This window comes from Ipomoea nil, unplaced genomic scaffold, assembly GCF_001879475.1.
Source record: "Ipomoea nil cultivar Tokyo-kokei standard unplaced genomic scaffold, Asagao_1.1 scaffold0346, whole genome shotgun sequence".
Lineage (NCBI taxonomy): Eukaryota > Viridiplantae > Streptophyta > Magnoliopsida > Solanales > Convolvulaceae > Ipomoea > Ipomoea nil.
Genome location: NW_017616774.1, coordinates 1 through 18,528, shown reverse-complemented (window position 1 = coordinate 18,528; position 18,528 = coordinate 1). Strand labels below are relative to the sequence as shown.

Genomic DNA, 18,528 nt, shown 5'->3' with positions numbered 1-18,528 from the left:
CAAGCTTTTTCCCTTCACGTTTCCAACTCAAATTGGTCTACATTGAGAATCAATATCTCATTCACCGATTATCCGTTTTTAGCGTACAATATATCAATCTCTTCGTCTCAATACGTAGAACCCGAATCCACTTTGAACCGACCCAAATCGAAACTGGACCACACTGATACTTTTACACAAAATAGCCACTTAATATGCCATTTTAATATATTTTTTCCAGCATTATATGTTCGGCGGTTTCCTCCGATATAAATATTTCTAGACTTCCACTCTCAAACAAACTTAAATACTAAAAAAAAAAAAATTGTAAACTTATCAGGTAATCATGATCCATGACTCCGCAATTTAAGCATTGATAATTTAGTAGGTCAAATGTTATTCGACTATTATCTTTTAAGATATGCATTGCAATTTAAACACTCAATATAAATTGTTTTCATTAATAAATTATTAATTTTGCGACAGTTTAATGTGTCTTTTGTATTTTAAAAATATTGTATAATTTTCATGTTTATCAACAAATTTAATCAGTATATTATTAATAAAGCCATCTCTCATTCAATTGTGTAACTTGTAAATTAATTTTCAATAATTGTAGCCTCGATTGTAATACCAATATTAAATATGAACTACTACTTGCCCGTCTAGCTCAGTTGGTAGAGCGCAAGGCTCTTAACCTTGTGGTCCTGGGTTCGAGCCCCAAGGTGGCGAATGCATAATTCCACCATTTTGGTGGCATGCCGCTCCTACAAAATAAGGGAATAGACCATGTAAAGTGTGTCTCTATTGATGGGGTTATAATAGGGTATCCCTACTTGTCCAATTCTGGGACATTTCGTTGGTAAACCCAATAATAATCCCCTACAAAATAAGGGAATAGTGATGTGGTTATCTACAAATAAGGAAAAGCACCACAAGAAGTGCTTGATTAGTGATGGGGTTATAATAGGGTATCATACTTGTCCAATTGTCGGATATTTTGGAAAAATCAAATATAATCCTACAAAATCAGGGAATACCAATGAAGTGTGTGTGATTATGATGGTCCATACTTGTCCAATTGTCGGATATTTCGTTGGAAAAATCAAATAATAATCCTACAAAATAAGGGAATACCACCTCATGAAGTGTGTGATTAGTGATGGGGTTATAATAGGGTATCCCTACACAAGTTCAAACCTTCATTTACTCAGATTGGGTTTTGATTTGCACACCCCTCCTACGCGAGAGAGAGAGCCTCTATGCTATACAAAAAAAGCCTTAGAAGAGCTCTTGTACAAATAGTGGTGCAAATCCACTCCCAAACCAATGTGGGACAATAGCAACTCTCAAGCTTTTTCTCTTCACGTTTCCAACTCAAATTGGTCTACTTTGAGAATCAATATCTCATTCAGCGATTATCCGTTTTGAGCGTACAATATATCACTCTTCGTCTCACTACGTAGAACCCGAATCCACTTTGAACCGACCCAAATCGAAACTGGACCACACTGATACTTTTACCACAAAATAGCAACTTAATATGCCATTTTAATATATTTTTTCCAGCATTATATGTCGGCGGTTTTCCTCCGATATAAATATTTCTAGACTTCCACTCTCAAACAAACTTAAATACTAAAAACAAACTTGTAAATTGTTTATCTTACTAAGTAATCATGATCCATGACTCCGCAATATAAGCATTGATAATTTAGTAGGTCAATATGTTATTCGACTATTATCTTTTAAGATATGCATTGCAATTTAAACACTCAATATAAATTGTTTTCATTAATAAAATTATTAATTTTTACGACAGTTTAATGTGTCTTTTTTTTGTATTTTTAAAAATACTGTTTAATTTTAAAAACAAATGTTTATCAACAAATTTAATCATTATATTATTCATAAAGCCATCTCTCATTCAATTGTGTAACTTGTAAATAAATTTTCTATAATTGTAGCCTCGATTGTAATACCAATATTAAATATGAACAACTACTTGCCCGTCTAGCTCAGTTGGCAGAGCGCAAGGCTCTTAACCTTGTGGTCCTGGGTTTGAGCCCTAGGGTTGGCAAATGCACAATTATTCCACCATTTTGGTGGCATGCCGCTCCTACAAAATAAGGGAATAGACCATGTAAAGTGTGTCTCTATTGATGGGGTTATAATAGGGTATCCCTACTTGTCCAATTCTGGGACATTTCGTTGGTAAAACCCAATAATAATCCCCTACAAAATAAGGGAATAGCACCACAAGAAGTGTGTGATTAGTGATGTGGTTATCCTACAAAACAAGGGAATAGCACCACAAGAAGTGCTTGATTAGTGATGGGGTTATAATAGGTTATCCATACTTTTCCAATTGTCAGATATTTCGTTGGAAAAATCTAATAATAATCCTACAAAATAAGGGAATACCACCACATGAAGTGTGTGATTAGTTATGGGGTTATAATAGGGTATCCCTACACAAGTTCAAACCTTCATTTACTCAGATTGGGTTTTGATTTGCACACCCCTCCTACGCGAGAGAGAGAGCCTCTATGTTATACAAATCAAGAAGCCTTAGAAGAGCTATTGTACAAATAGTGGTGCAAATCCACTTCCCAAACCAATGTGGGACTAAAGCTACTCCCAAGCTTTTTCCCTTCACGTTTCCAACTCAAATTGGTCTACATTGAGAATCAATATCTCATTCACCGATTATCCGTTTTGAGCGTACAATATATCAATCTCTTCGTCTCACTACGTAGAACCCGAATCCACTTTGAACCGACCCAAATCGAAACTGGACCACGCTGATACTTTTACCACAAAATAGCCACTTAATATGCCATTTTAATATATTTTTTCCAGCATTATATGTTCGGCGGTTTCTTCCGATATAAATATTTCTAGACTTCCACTCTCTAACAAACTTAAATACTAAAAGCAAACTTGTAAATTGTTTATCTTAATAGGTAATCATGATCCATGACTCCGCAATTTAAGCATTGATAATTTAGTAGGTCAAATGTTATTCGACTATTATCTTTTAAGATATGCATTGCTATTTAAACACTCAATATAAATTGTTTTCATTAATAAAATTATTAATTTTGCGATAGTTTAATGTGTCTTTTTGTATTTTAAAAATATTGTATAATTTTCATGTTTATCAACAAATTTAATCAGTATATTATTAATAAAGCCATCTCTCATTCAATTGTGTAACTTGTAAATTAATTTTCAATAATTGTAGCCTCGATTGTAATACCAATATTAAATATGAACTACTACTTGCCCGTCTAGCTCAGTTGGTAGAGCGCAAGGCTCTTAACCTTGAGGTCCTGGGTTCGAGCCCCAAGGTGGGCGAATGCATAATTACTCCACCATTTTGGTGGCATGCCGCTCCTACAAAATAAAGGAATAGACCATGTAAAGTGTGTCTCTATTGATGGGGTTATAATAGGGTATCCCTACTTGTCCAATTCTGGGACATTTCGTTGGTAAAACCCAATAATAATCCCCTAAAAAATAAGGGAATAGTGATGTGGTTATCCTACAAAATAAGGAAATAGCACCACAAGATGTGCTTGATTAGTGATGGGGTTATAATAGGGTATCCATACTTGTCCAATTGTCGGATATTTCGTTGGAAAAATCAAATAATAATCCTACAATATAAGGGAATACCACCACATGAAGTGTGTGATTAGTGATGGGGTTATAATAGGGTATCCCTACACAAGTTCAAACCTTCATTTACTCAGATTGGGTTTTGATTTGCACACCCCTCCTACGCGAGAGAGAGAGCCTCTATGCTATACAAATTAAGAAGCCTTAGAAGAGCTCTTGTACAAATAGTGGTGCAAATCCACTTCCCAAACCAATGTGGGACAATAGCAACTCCAAGCTTTTAAGATATGCATTGCAATTTAAACACTCAATATAAATTGTTTTCATTAATAAAATTATTAATTTTGCGACAGTTTAATGTGTCTTTTTGTATTTTAAAAATATTGTATAATTTTCATGTTTATCAACAAATTTAATCAGTATATTATTAATAAAGCCATCTCTCATTCAATTGTGTAACTTGTAAATTAATTTTCAATAATTGTAGCCTCGATTGTAATACCAATATTAAATATGAACTACTACTTGCCCGTCTAGCTCAGTTGGTAGAGCGCAAGGCTCTTAACCTTGTGGTCCTGGGTTCGAGCCCCAGGGTGGGCGAATGCATAATTACTCCACCATTTTGGTGGCATGCCGCTCCTACAAAATAAGGGAATAGACTATGTGAAGTGTGTGACTAGTGATGGGGTTATAATAGGGGGTATGCCTACTTGTCCATTTGTGGGACATTTCGTTGGTAAAACCCAATAATAATCCCCTACAAAATAAGGGAATAGTGATGTGGTTATCCTACAAAATAAGGAAATAGCACCACAAGATGTGCTTGATTAGTGATGGGGTTATAATAGGGTATCCATACTTGTCCAATTGTCGGATATTTCGTTGGAAAAATCAAATAATAATCCTACAATATAAGGGAATACCACCACATGAAGTGTGTGATTAGTGATGGGGTTATAATAGGGTATCCCTACACAAGTTCAAACCTTCATTTACTCAGTTTGGGTTTTGATTTGCACACCCCTCCTACGCGAGAGAGAGAGCCTCTATGCTGTACCAATTAAGAAGCCTTAGAAGAGCTCTTGTACAAATAGTGGTGCAAATCCACTTCCCAAACCAATGTGGGACAATAGCAACTCCCAAGCTTTTTCTCTTCACGTTTCCAACTCAAATTGGTCTACTTTGAGAATCAATATCTCATTCAGCGATTATCCGTTTTGAGCGTACAATATATCACTCTTCGTCTCACTACGTAGAACCCGAATCCACTTTGAACCGACCCAAATCGAAACTGGACCACACTGATACTTTTACCACAAAATAGCAACTTAATATGCCATTTTAATATATTTTTTCCAGCATTATATGTTCGGCGGTTTCCTCCGATATAAATATTTCTAGACTTCCACTCTCAAACAAACTTAAATACTAAAAACAAACTTGTAAATTGTTTATCTTACTAAGTAATCATGATCCATGACTCCGCAATATAAGCATTGATAATTTAGTAGGTCAATATGTTATTCGACTATTATCTTTTAAGATATGCATTGCAATTTAAACACTCAATATAAATTGTTTTCATTAATAAAATTATTAATTTTACGACAGTTTAATGTGTCTTTTTTTTGTATTTTAAAAATACTGTTTAATTTTAAAACAAATGTTTATCAACAAATTTAATCATTATATTATTCATAAAGCCATCTCTCATTCAATTGTGTAACTTGTAAATAAATTTTCTATAATTGTAGCCTCGATTGTAATACCAATATTAAATATGAACAACTACTTGCGCGTCTAGCTCAGTTGGCAGAGCGCAAGGCTCTTAACCTTGTGGTCCTGGGTTTGAGCCCTAGGGTGGGCAAATGCACAATTATTCCACCATTTTGGTGGCATGCCGCTCCTACAAAATAAGGGAATAGACCATGTAAAGTGTGTCTCTATTGATGGGGTTATAATAGGGTATCCCTACTTGTCCAATTCTGGGACATTTCGTTGGTAAAACCCAATAATAATCCCCTACAAAATAAGGGAATAGCACCACAAGAAGTGTGTGATTAGTGATGTGGTTATCCTACAAAACAAGGGAATAGCACCACAAGAAGTGCTTGATTAGTGATGGGGTTATAATAGGGTATCCATACTTTTCCAATTGTCAGATATTTCGTTTGAAAAATCCAATAATAATCCTACAAAATTAGGGAATACCACCACATGAAGTGTGTGATTAGTTATGGGGTTATAATAGGGTATCCCTACACAAGTTCAAACCTTCATTTACTCAGATTGGGTTTTGATTTGCACACCCTCCTACGCGGGAGAGAGAGCCTCTATGCTATACAAATCAAGAAGCCTTAGAAGAGCTATTGTACAAATAGTGGTGCAAATCCACTCCCCAAACCAATGTGGGACTAAAGCTACTCCCAAGCTTTTTCCCTTCACGTTTCCAACTCAAATTGGTCTACATTGAGAATCAATATCTCATTCACCGATTATCCGTTTTGAGCGTACAATATATCAATCTCTTCGTCTCACTACGTAGAACCCGAATCCACTTTGAACCGACCCAAATCGAAACTGGACCACACTAATACTTTTACCACAAAATAGCCACTTAATATGCCATTTTAATATATTTTTTCCAGCATTATATGTTCGGCGGTTTCTTCCGATATAAATATTTCTAGACTTCCACTCTCTAACAAACTTAAATACTAAAAGCAAACTTGTAAATTGTTTATCTTAATAGGTAATCATGATCCATGACTCCGCAATTTAAGCATTGATAATTTAGTAGGTCAAATGTTATTCGACTATTATCTTTTAAGATATGCATTGCTATTTAAACACTCAATATAAATTGTTTTCATTAATAAAATTATTAATTTTGCGATAGTTTAATGTGTCTTTTTGTATTTTAAAAATATTGTATAATTTTCATGTTTATCAACAAATTTAATCAGTATATTATTAATAAAGCCATCTCTCATTCAATTGTGTAACTTGTAAATTAATTTTCAATAATTGTAGCCTCGATTGTAATACCAATATTAAATATGAACTACTACTTGCCCGTCTAGCTCAGTTGGTAGAGCGCAAGGCTCTTAACCTTGTGGTCCTGGGTTCGAGCCCCAAGGTGGGCGAATGCATAATTACTCCACCATTTTGGTGGCATGCCGCTCCTACAAAATAAAGGAATAGACCATGTAAAGTGTGTCTCTATTGATGGGGTTATAATAGGGTATCCCTACTTGTCCAATTCTGGGACATTTCGTTGGTAAAACCCAATAATAATCCCCTAAAAAATAAGGGAATAGTGATGTGGTTATCCTACAAAATAAGTAAATAGCACCACAAGATGTGCTTGATTAGTGATGGGGTTATAATTGGGTATCCATACTTGTCCAATTGTCGGATATTTCGTTGGAAAAATCAAATAATAATCCTACAATATAAGGGAATACCACCACATGAAGTGTGTGATTAGTGATGGGGTTATAATAGGGTATCCCTACACAAGTTCAAACCTTCATTTACTCAGATTGGGTTTTGATTTGCACACCCCTCCTACGCGAGAGAGAGAGCCTCTATGCTATACAAATTAAGAAGCCTTAGAAGAGCTCTTGTACAAATAGTGGTGCAAATCCACTTCCCAAACCAATGTGGGACAATAGCAACTCCCAAGCTTTTTCTCTTCACGTTTCCAACTCAAATTGGTCTACTTTGAGAATCAATATCTCATTCACCGATTATCCGTTTTGAGCGTACAATATATCACTCTTCGTCTCACTACGTAGAACCCGAATCCACTTTGAACCGACCCAAATCGAAACTGGACCACACTGATACTTTTACCACAAAATAGCAACTTAATATGCCATTTTAATATATTTTTTCCGGCATTATATGTTCGGCGGTTTCCTCCGATATAAATATTTCTAGACTTCCACTCTCAAACAAACTTAAATACAAAAAACAAACTTGTAAATTGTTTATCTTACTAAGTAATCATGATCCATGACTCCGCAATATAAGCATTGATAATTTAGTAGGTCAATATGTTATTCGACTATTATCTTTTAAGATATGCATTGCAATTTAAACACTCAATATAAATTGTTTTCATTAATAAAATTATTAATTTTACGACAGTTTAATGTGTCTTTTTTTTGTATTTTAAAAATACTGTTTAATTTTAAAACAAATGTTTATCAACAAATTTAATCATTATATTATTCATAAAGCCATCTCTCATTCAATTGTGTAACTTGTAAATAAATTTTCTATAATTTTAGCCTCGATTGTAATACCAATATTAAATATGAACAACTACTTGCCCGTCTAGCTCAGTTGGCAGAGCGCAAGGCCCTTAACCTTGTGGTCCTGGGTTTGAGCCCTAGGGTGGGCAAATGCACAATTATTCCACCATTTTGGTGGCATGCCGCTCCTACAAAATAAGGGAATAGACCATGTAAAGTGTGTCTCTATTGGTGGGGTTATAATAGGGTATCCCTACTTGTCCAATTCTGGGACATTTCGTTGGTAAAACCCAATAATAATCCCCTACAAAATAAGGGAATAGCACCACAAGAAGTGTGTGATTAGTGATGTGGTTATCCCCTACAAAACAAGGGAATAGCACCACAAGAAGTGCTTGATTAGTGATGGGGTTATAATAGGGTATCCATACTTTTCCTATTGTCAGATATTTCGTTGGAAAAATCCAATAATAATCCTACAAAATAAGGGAATACCACCACATGAAGTGTGTGATTAGTTATGGGGTTATAATAGGGTATCCCTACACAAGTTCAAACCTTCATTTACTCAGATTGGGTTTTGATTTGCACACCCCTCCTACGCGGGAGAGAGAGCCTCTATGCTATACAAATCAAGAAGCCTTAGAAGAGCTATTGTACAAATAGTGGTGCAAATCCACTTCCCAAACCAATGTGGGACTAAAGCTACTCCCAAGCTTTTTCCCTTCACGTTTCCAACTCAAATTGGTCTACATTGAGAATCAATATCTCATTCACCGATTATCCGTTTTGAGCGTACAATATATCAATCTCTTCGTCTCACTACGTAGAACCCGAATCCACTTTGAACCGACCCAAATCGAAACTGGACCACACTTATACTTTTACCACAAAATAGCCACTTAATATGCCATTTTAATATATTTTTTCCAGCATTATATGTTCGCCGGTTTCCTCCGATATAAATATTTCTAGACTTCCACTCTCAAACAAACTTAAATACTAAAAACAAACTTGTAAATTGTTTATCTTAATAGGTAATCATGATCCATGACTCCGCAATTTAAGCATTGATAATTTAGTAGGTCAAATGTTATTCGACTATTATCTTTTAAGATATGCATTGCAATTTAAACACTCAATATAAATTGTTTTCATTAATAAAATTATTAATTTTGCGACAGTTTAATGTGTCTTTTTGTATTTTAAAAATATTGTATAATTTTCATGTTTATCAACAAATTTAATCAGTATATTATTAATAAAGCCATCTCTCATTCAATTGTGTAACTTGTAAATTAATTTTCAATAATTGTAACCTCGATTGTAATACCAATATTAAATATGAACTACTACTTGCTCGTCTAGCTCAGTTGGTAGAGCGCAAGGCTCTTAACCTTGTGGTCCTGGGTTCGAGCCCCAGGGTGGGCGAATGCATAATTACTCAACCATTTTGGTGGCATGCCGCTCCTACAAAATAAGGGAATAGACTATGTGAAGTGTGTGACTAGTGATGGGGTTATAATAGGGGGTATCCCTACTTGTCCATTTGTGGGACATTTCGTTGGTAAAACCCAATAATAATCCCCTACAAAATAAGGGAATAGTGATGTGGTTATCCTACAAAATAATGGAAATAGCACCACAAGAAGTGCTTGATTAGTGATGGGGTTATAATAGGGTATCCATACTTGTCCAATTGTCGGATATTTCGTTGGAAAAATCAAATAATAATCCTACAATATAAGGGAATACCACCACATGAAGTGTGTTTAGTGATGGGGTTATAATAGGGTATCCCTACACAAGTTCAAACCTTCATTTACTCAGATTGGGTTTTGATTTGCACACCCCTCCTACGCGAGAGAGAGAGCCTCTATGCTATACAAATTAAGAAGCCTTAGAAGAGCTCTTGTACAAATAGTGGTGCAAATCCACTTCCCAAACCAATGTGGGACAATAGCAACTCCCAAGCTTTTTCTCTTCACGTTTCCAACTCAAATTGGTCTACTTTGAGAATCAATATCTCATTCACCGATTATCCGTTTTGAGCGTACAATATATCACTCTTCGTCTCACTACGTAGAACCCGAATCCACTTTGAACCGACCCAAATCGAAACTGGACCACACTGATACTTTTACCACAAAATAGCAACTTAATATGCCATTTTAATATATTTTTTCCAGCATTATATGTTCGGCGGTTTCCTCCGATATAAATATTTCTAGACTTCCACTCTCAAACAAACTTAAATACTAAAAACAAACTTGTAAATTGTTTATCTTACTAAGTAATCATGATCCATGACTCCGCAATATAAGCATTGATAATTTAGTAGGTCAATATGTTATTCGACTATTATCTTTTAAGATATGCATTGCAATTTAAACACTCAATATAAATTGTTTTCATTAATAAAATTATTAATTTTACGACAGTTTAATGTGTCTTTTTTTTGTATTTTAAAAATACTGTTTAATTTTAAAACAAATGTTTATCAACAAATTTAATCATTATATTATTCATAAAGCCATCTCTCATTCAATTGTGTAACTTGTAAATAAATTTTCTATAATTGTAGCCTCGATTGTAATACCAATATTAAATATGAACAACTACTTGCCCGTCTAGCTCAGTTGGCAGAGCGCAAGGCTCTTAACCTTGTGGTCCTGGGTTTGAGCCCTAGGGTCGGCAAATGCACAATTATTCCACCATTTTGGTGGCATGCCGCTCCTACAAAATAAGGGAATAGACCATGTAAAGTGTGTCTCTATTGATGGGGTTATAATAGGGTATCCCTACTTGTCCAATTCTGGGACATTTCGTTGGTAAAACCCAATAATAATCCCCTACAAAATAAGGGAATAGCACAACAAGAAGTGTGTGATTAGTGATGTGGTTATCCTACAAAACAAGGGAATAGCACCACAAGAAGTGCTTGATTAGTGATGGGGTTATAATAGGTTATCCATACTTTTCCAATTGTCAGATATTTCGTTGGAAAAATCCAATAATAATCCTACAAAATAAGGGAATACCACCACATGAAGTGTGTGATTAGTTATGGGGTTATAATAGGGTATCCCTACACAAGTTCAAACCTTCATTTACTCAGATTGGGTTTTGATTTGCACACCCCTCCTACGCGGGAGAGAGAGCCTCTATGCTATACAAATCAAGAAGCCTTAGAAGAGCTATTGTACAAATAGTGGTGCAAATCCACTTCCCAAACCAATGTGGGACTAAAGCTACTCCCAAGCTTTTTCCCTTCACGTTTCCAACTCAAATTGGTCTACATTGAGAATCAATATCTCATTCACCGATTATCCGTTTTGAGCGTACAATATATCAATCTCTTCGTCTCACTACGTAGAACCCGAATCCACTTTGAACCGACCCAAATCGAAACTGGACCACACTGATACTTTTACCACAAAATAGCCACTTAATATGCCATTTTAATATATTTTTTCCAGCATTATATGTTCGCCGGTTTCCTCCGATATAAATATTTCTAGACTTCCACTCTCAAACAAACTTAAATACTAAAAACAAACTTGTAAATTGTTTATCTTAATAGGTAATCATGATCCATGACTCCGCAATTTAAGCATTGATAATTTAGTAGGTCAAATGTTATTCGACTATTATCTTTTAAGATATGCATTGCAATTTAAACACTCAATATAAATTGTTTTCATTAATAAAATTATTAATTTTGCGACAGTTTAATGTGTCTTTTTGTATTTTAAAAATATTGTATAATTTTCATGTTTATCAACAAATTTAATCAGTATATTATTAATAAAGCCATCTCTCATTCAATTGTGTAACTTGTAAATTAATTTTCAATAATTGTAGCCTCGATTGTAATACCAATATTAAATATGAACTACTACTTGCTCGTCTAGCTCAGTTGGTAGAGCGCAAGGCTCTTAACCTTGTGGTCCTGGGTTCGAGCCCCAGGGTGGGCGAATGCATAATTACTCCACCATTTTGGTGGCATGCCGCTCCTACAAAATAAGGGAATAGACCTATGTGAAGTGTGTGACTAGTGATGGGGTTATAATAGGGGGTATCCCTACTTGTCCATTTGTGGGACATTTCGTTGGTAAAACCCAATAATAATCCCCTACAAAATAAGGGAATAGTGATGTGGTTATCCTACAAAATAAGGAAATAGCACCACAAGATGTGCTTGATTAGTGATGGGGTTATAATAGGGTATCCATACTTGTCCAATTGTCGGATATTTCGTTGGAAAAATCAAATAATAATCCTACAATATAAGGGAATACCACCACATGAAGTGTGTGATTAGTGATGGGGTTATAATAGGGTATCCCTACACAAGTTCAAACCTTCATTTACTCAGATTGGGTTTTGATTTGCACACCCCTCCTACGCGAGAGAGAGAGCCTCTATGCTATACAAATTAAGAAGCCTTAGAAGAGCTCTTGTACAAATAGTGGTGCAAATCCACTTCCCAAACCAATGTGGGACAATAGCAACTCCCAAGCTTTTTCTCTTCACGTTTCCAACTCAAATTGGTCTACTTTGAGAATCAATATCTCATTCAGCGATTATCCGTTTTGAGCGTACAATATATCACTCTTCGTCTCACTACGTAGAACCCGAATCCACTTTGAACCGACCCAAATCGAAACTGGACCACACTGATACTTTTACCACAAAATAGCAACTTAATATGCCATTTTAATATATTTTTTCCAGCATTATATGTTCGGCGGTTTCCTCCGATATAAATATTTCTAGACTTCCACTCTCAAACAAACTTAAATACTAAAAACAAACTTGTAAATTGTTTATCTTACTAAGTAATCATGATCCATGACTCCGCAATATAAGCATTGATAATTTAGTAGGTCAATATGTTATTCGACTATTATCTTTTAAGATATGCATTGCAATTTAAACACTCAATATAAATTGTTTTCATTAATAAAATTATTAATTTTACGACAGTTTAATGTGTCTTTTTTTTGTATTTTAAAAATACTGTTTAATTTTAAAACAAATGTTTATCAACAAATTTAATCATTATATTATTCATAAAGCCATCTCTCATTCAATTGTGTAACTTGTAAATAAATTTTCTATAATTGTAGCCTCGATTGTAATACCAATATTAAATATGAACAACTACTTGCGCGTCTAGCTCAGTTGGCAGAGCGCAAGGCTCTTAACCTTGTGGTCCTGGGTTTGAGCCCTAGGGTCGGCAAATGCACAATTATTCCACCATTTTGGTGGCATGCCGCTCCTACAAAATAAGGGAATAGACCATGTAAAGTGTGTCTCTATTGATGGGGTTATAATAGGGTATCCCTACTTGTCCAATTCTGGGACATTTCGTTGGTAAAACCCAATAATAATCCCCTACAAAATAAGGGAATAGCACCACAAGAAGTGTGTGATTAGTGATGTGGTTATCCTACAAAACAAGGGAATAGCACCACAAGAAGTGCTTGATTAGTGATGGGGTTATAATAGGGTATCCATACTTTTCCAATTGTCAGATATTTCGTTTGGAAAAATCCAATAATAATCCTACAAAATAAGGGAATACCACCACATGAAGTGTGTGATTAGTTATGGGGTTATAATAGGGTATCCCTACACAAGTTCAAACCTTCATTTACTCAGATTGGGTTTTGATTTGCACACCCCTCCTACGCGGGAGAGAGAGCCTCTATGCTATACAAATCAAGAAGCCTTAGAAGAGCTATTGTACAAATAGTGGTGCAAATCCACTTCCCAAACCAATGTGGGACTAAAGCTACTCCCAAGCTTTTTCCCTTCACGTTTCCAACTCAAATTGGTCTACATTGAGAATCAATATCTCATTCACCGATTATCCGTTTTGAGCGTACAATATATCAATCTCTTCGTCTCACTACGTAGAACCCGAATCCACTTTGAACCGACCCAAATCGAAACTGGACCACACTGATACTTTTACCACAAAATAGCCACTTAATATGCCATTTTAATATATTTTTTCCAGCATTATATGTTCGGCGGTTTCTTCCGATATAAATATTTCTAGACTTCCACTCTCTAACAAACTTAAATACTAAAAACAAACTTGTAAATTGTTTATCTTAATAGGTAATCATGATCCATGACTCCGCAATTTAAGCATTGATAATTTAGTAGGTCAAATGTTATTCGACTATTATCTTTTAAGATATGCATTGCAATTTAAACACTCAATATAAATTGTTTTCATTAATAAAATTATTAATTTTGCGACAGTTTAATGTGTCTTTTTGTATTTTAAAAATATTGTATAATTTTCATGTTTATCAACAAATTTAATCAGTATATTATTAATAAAGCCATCTCTCATTCAATTGTGTAACTTGTAAATTAATTTTCAATAATTGTAGCCTCGATTGTAATACCAATATTAAATATGAACTACTACTTGCCCGTCTAGCTCAGTTGGTAGAGCGCAAGGCTCTTAACCTTGTGGTCCTGGTTCGAGCCCCAAGGTGGGCGAATGCATAATTACTCCACCATTTTGGTGGCATGCCGCTCCTACAAAATAAAGGAATAGACCATGTGAAAGTGTGTCTCTATTGATGGGGTTATAATAGGGTATCCCTACTTGTCCAATTCTGGGACATTTCGTTGGTAAAACCCAATAATAATCCCCTAAAAAATAAGGGAATAGTGATGTGGTTATCCTACAAAATAAGGAAATAGCACCACAAGATGTGCTTGATTAGTGATGGGGTTATAATAGGGTATCCATACTTGTCCAATTGTCGGATATTTCGTTGGAAAAATCAAATAATAATCCTACAATATAAGGGAATACCACCACATGAAGTGTGTGATTAGTGATGGGGTTATAATAGGGTATCCCTACACAAGTTCAAACCTTCATTTACTCAGATTGGGTTTTGATTTGCACACCCCTCCTACGCGAGAGAGAGAGCCTCTATGCTATACAAATTAAGAAGCCTTAGAAGAGCTCTTGTACAAATAGTGGTGCAAATCCACTTCCCAAACCAATGTGGGACAATAGCAACTCCCAAGCTTTTTCTCTTCACGTTTCCAACTCAAATTGGTCTACTTTGAGAATCAATATCTCATTCACCGATTATCCGTTTTGAGCGTACAATATATCACTCTTCGTCTCACTACGTAGAACCCGAATCCACTTTGAACCGACCCAAATCGAAACTGGACCACACTGATACTTTTACCACAAAATAGCAACTTAATATGCCATTTTAATATATTTTTTCCGGCATTATATGTTCGGCGGTTTCCTCCGATATAAATATTTCTAGACTTCCACTCTCAAACAAACTTAAATACAAAAAACAAACTTGTAAATTGTTTATCTTACTAAGTAATCATGATCCATGACTCCGCAATATAAGCATTGATAATTTAGTAGGTCAATATGTTATTCGACTATTATCTTTTAAGATATGCATTGCAATTTAAACACTCAATATAAATTGTTTTCATTAATAAAATTATTAATTTTACGACAGTTTAATGTGTCTTTTTTTGTATTTTAAAAATACTGTTTAATTTTAAAACAAATGTTTATCAACAAATTTAATCATTATATTATTCATAAAGCCATCTCTCATTCAATTGTGTAACTTGTAAATAAATTTTCTATAATTTTAGCCTCGATTGTAATACCAATATTAAATATGAACAACTACTTGCCCGTCTAGCTCAGTTGGCAGAGCGCAAGGCCCTTAACCTTGTGGTCCTGGGTTTGAGCCCTAGGGTGGGCAAATGCACAATTATTCCACCATTTTGGTGGCATGCCGCTCCTACAAAATAAGGGAATAGACCATGTAAAGTGTGTCTCTATTGATGGGGTTATAATAGGGTATCCCTACTTGTCCAATTCTGGGACATTTCGTTGGTAAAAACCCAATAATAATCCCCTACAAAATAAGGGAATAGCACCACAAGAAGTGTGTGATTAGTGATGTGGTTATCCCCTACAAAACAAGGGAATAGCACCACAAGAAGTGCTTGATTAGTGATGGGGTTATAATAGGGTATCCATACTTTTCCTATTGTCAGATATTTCGTTGGAAAAATCCAATAATAATCCTACAAAATAAGGAATACCACCACATGAAGTGTGTGATTAGTTATGGGGTTATAATAGGGTATCCCTACACAAGTTCAAACCTTCATTTACTCAGATTGGGTTTTGATTTGCACACCCCTCCTACGCGGGAGAGAGAGCCTCTATGCTATACAAATCAAGAAGCCTTAGAAGAGCTATTGTACAAATAGTGGTGCAAATCCACTTCCCAAACCAATGTGGGACTAAAGCTACTCCCAAGCTTTTTCCCTTCACGTTTCCAACTCAAATTGGTCTACATTGAGAATCAATATCTCATTCACCGATTATCCGTTTTGAGCGTTACAATATATCAATCTCTTCGTCTCACTACGTAAGAACCCGAATCCACTTTGAACCGACCCCAAATCGAAACTGGACCACACTTATACTTTTACCACAAAATAGCCACTTAATATGCCATTTTAATATATTTTTTCCAGCATTATATGTTCGCCGGTTTCCTCCGATATAAATATTTCTAGACTTCCACTCTCAAACAAACTTAAATACTAAAAACAAACTTGTAAATTGTTTATCTTAATAGGTAATCATGATCCATGACTCCGCAATTTAAGCATGATAATTTAGTAGGTCAAATGTTATTCGACTATTATCTTTTAAGATATGCATTGCAATTTAAACACTCAATATAAATTGTTTTCATTAATAAAATTATTAATTTTGCCGACAGTTTAATGTGTCTTTTTGTATTTTTAAAAATATTGTATAATTTTCATGTTTATCAACAAATTTAATCAGTATATTATTAATAAAGCCATCTCTCATTCAATTGTGTAACTTGTAAATTAATTTTCAATAATTGTAACCTCGATTGTAATACCAATATTAAATATGAACTACTACTTGCTCGTCTAGCTCAGTTGGTAGAGCGCAAGGCTCTTAACCTTGTGGTCCTGGGTTCGAGCCCCAGGGTGGGCGAATGCATAATTACTCAACCATTTTGGTGGCATGCCGCTCCTACAAAATAAGGGAATAGACTATGTGAAGTGTGTGACTAGTGATGGGGTTATAATAGGGGGTATCCCTACTTGTCCATTTGTGGGACATTTCGTTGGTAAAACCCAATAATAATCCCCTACAAAATAAGGGAATAGTGATGTGGTTATCCTACAAAATAAGGAAATAGCACCACAAGAAGTGCTTGATTAGTGATGGGGTTATAATAGGGTATCCATACTTGTCCAATTGTCGGATATTTCGTTGGAAAAATCAAATAATAATCCTACAATATAAGGGAATACCACCACATGAAGTGTGTGATTAGTGATGGGGTTATAATAGGGTATCCCTACACAAGTTCAACCTTCATTTTACTCAGATTGGGTTTTGATTTGCACACCCCTCCTACGCGAGAGAGAGAGCCTCTATGCTATACAAATTAAGAAGCCTTAGAAGAGCTCTTGTACAAATAGTGGTGCAAATCCACTTCCCAAACCAATGTGGGACAATAGCAACTCCCAAGCTTTTTCTCTTCACGTTTCCAACTCAAATTGGTCTACTTTGAGAATCAATATCTCATTCACCGATTATCCGTTTTGAGCGTACAATATATCACTCTTCGTCTCACTACGTAGAACCCGAATCCACTTTGAACCGACCCAAATCGAAACTGGACCACACTGATACTTTTACCACAAAATAGCAACTTAATATATTTTTATATTTTTTCCAGCATTATATGTTCGGCGGTTTCCTCCGATATAAATATTTCTAGACTTCCACTCTCAAACAAACTTAAATACTAAAAACAAACTTGTAAATTGTTTATCTTACTAAGTAATCATGATCCATGACTCCGCAATATAAGCATTGATAATTTAGTAGGTCAATATGTTATTCGACTATTATCTTTTAAGATATGCATTGCAATTTAAACACTCAATATAAATTGTTTTCATTAATAAAATTATTAATTTTACGACAGTTTAATGTGTCTTTTTTTGTATTTTAAAAATACTGTTTAATTTTAAAACAAATGTTTATCAACAAATTTAATCATATATTATTCATAAAGCCATCTCTCATTCAATTGTGTAACTTGTAAATAATTTTCTATAATTGTAGCCTCGATTGTAATACCAATATTAAATATGAACAACTACTTGCCCGTCTAGCTCAGTTGGTAGAGCGCAAGGCTCTTAACCTTGTGGTCCTGGGTTTGAGCCCTAGGGTGGGCGAATGCACAATTATTCCACCATTTTGGTGGCATGCCGCTCCTACAAAATAAGGAATAGACCATGTAAAGTGTGTCTCTATTGATGGGGTTATAATAGGTATCCCTACTTGTCCAATTCTGGGACATTTCGTTGGTAAAACCAATAATAATCCCTACAAAATAAGGGAATAGCACCACAAGAAGTGTGTGATTAGTGATGTGGTTATCCTACAAAAAGGGAATAGCACCACAAGAAGTGCTTGATTAGTGATGGGGTTATAATAGGGTATCCATACTTTCCAATTGTCAGATATTTCGTTGGGAAAAATCCAATAATAATCCTACAAAAT

The 18,528-nt window shown here is 35.0% G+C and overlaps 7 non-coding genes across 7 annotated transcripts; all 7 read left to right on the top strand.

Moving 5' to 3' along the window:
- The first annotated feature begins 3,266 nt into the window (after positions 1 to 3,266).
- TRNAK-CUU lies at positions 3,267 to 3,339 on the top strand. The gene has a single exon. It is a non-coding gene; the product is annotated as a tRNA-Lys (tRNA).
- A 791-nt stretch (positions 3,340 to 4,130) lies between these two features.
- TRNAK-CUU lies at positions 4,131 to 4,203 on the top strand. Its single transcript has one exon. It is a non-coding gene; the product is annotated as a tRNA-Lys (tRNA).
- A 2,473-nt stretch (positions 4,204 to 6,676) lies between these two features.
- On the top strand, positions 6,677 to 6,749 carry TRNAK-CUU. Its single transcript has one exon. It is a non-coding gene; the product is annotated as a tRNA-Lys (tRNA).
- A 2,474-nt stretch (positions 6,750 to 9,223) lies between these two features.
- TRNAK-CUU lies at positions 9,224 to 9,296 on the top strand. Its single transcript has one exon. It is a non-coding gene; the product is annotated as a tRNA-Lys (tRNA).
- Positions 9,297 to 11,769: 2,473 nt separating this feature from the next.
- Positions 11,770 to 11,842, top strand: TRNAK-CUU. The gene has a single exon. It is a non-coding gene; the product is annotated as a tRNA-Lys (tRNA).
- Positions 11,843 to 16,868: 5,026 nt separating this feature from the next.
- TRNAK-CUU lies at positions 16,869 to 16,941 on the top strand. Its single transcript has one exon. It is a non-coding gene; the product is annotated as a tRNA-Lys (tRNA).
- A 1,186-nt stretch (positions 16,942 to 18,127) lies between these two features.
- TRNAK-CUU lies at positions 18,128 to 18,200 on the top strand. The gene has a single exon. It is a non-coding gene; the product is annotated as a tRNA-Lys (tRNA).
- Positions 18,201 to 18,528: the final 328 nt, after the last annotated feature.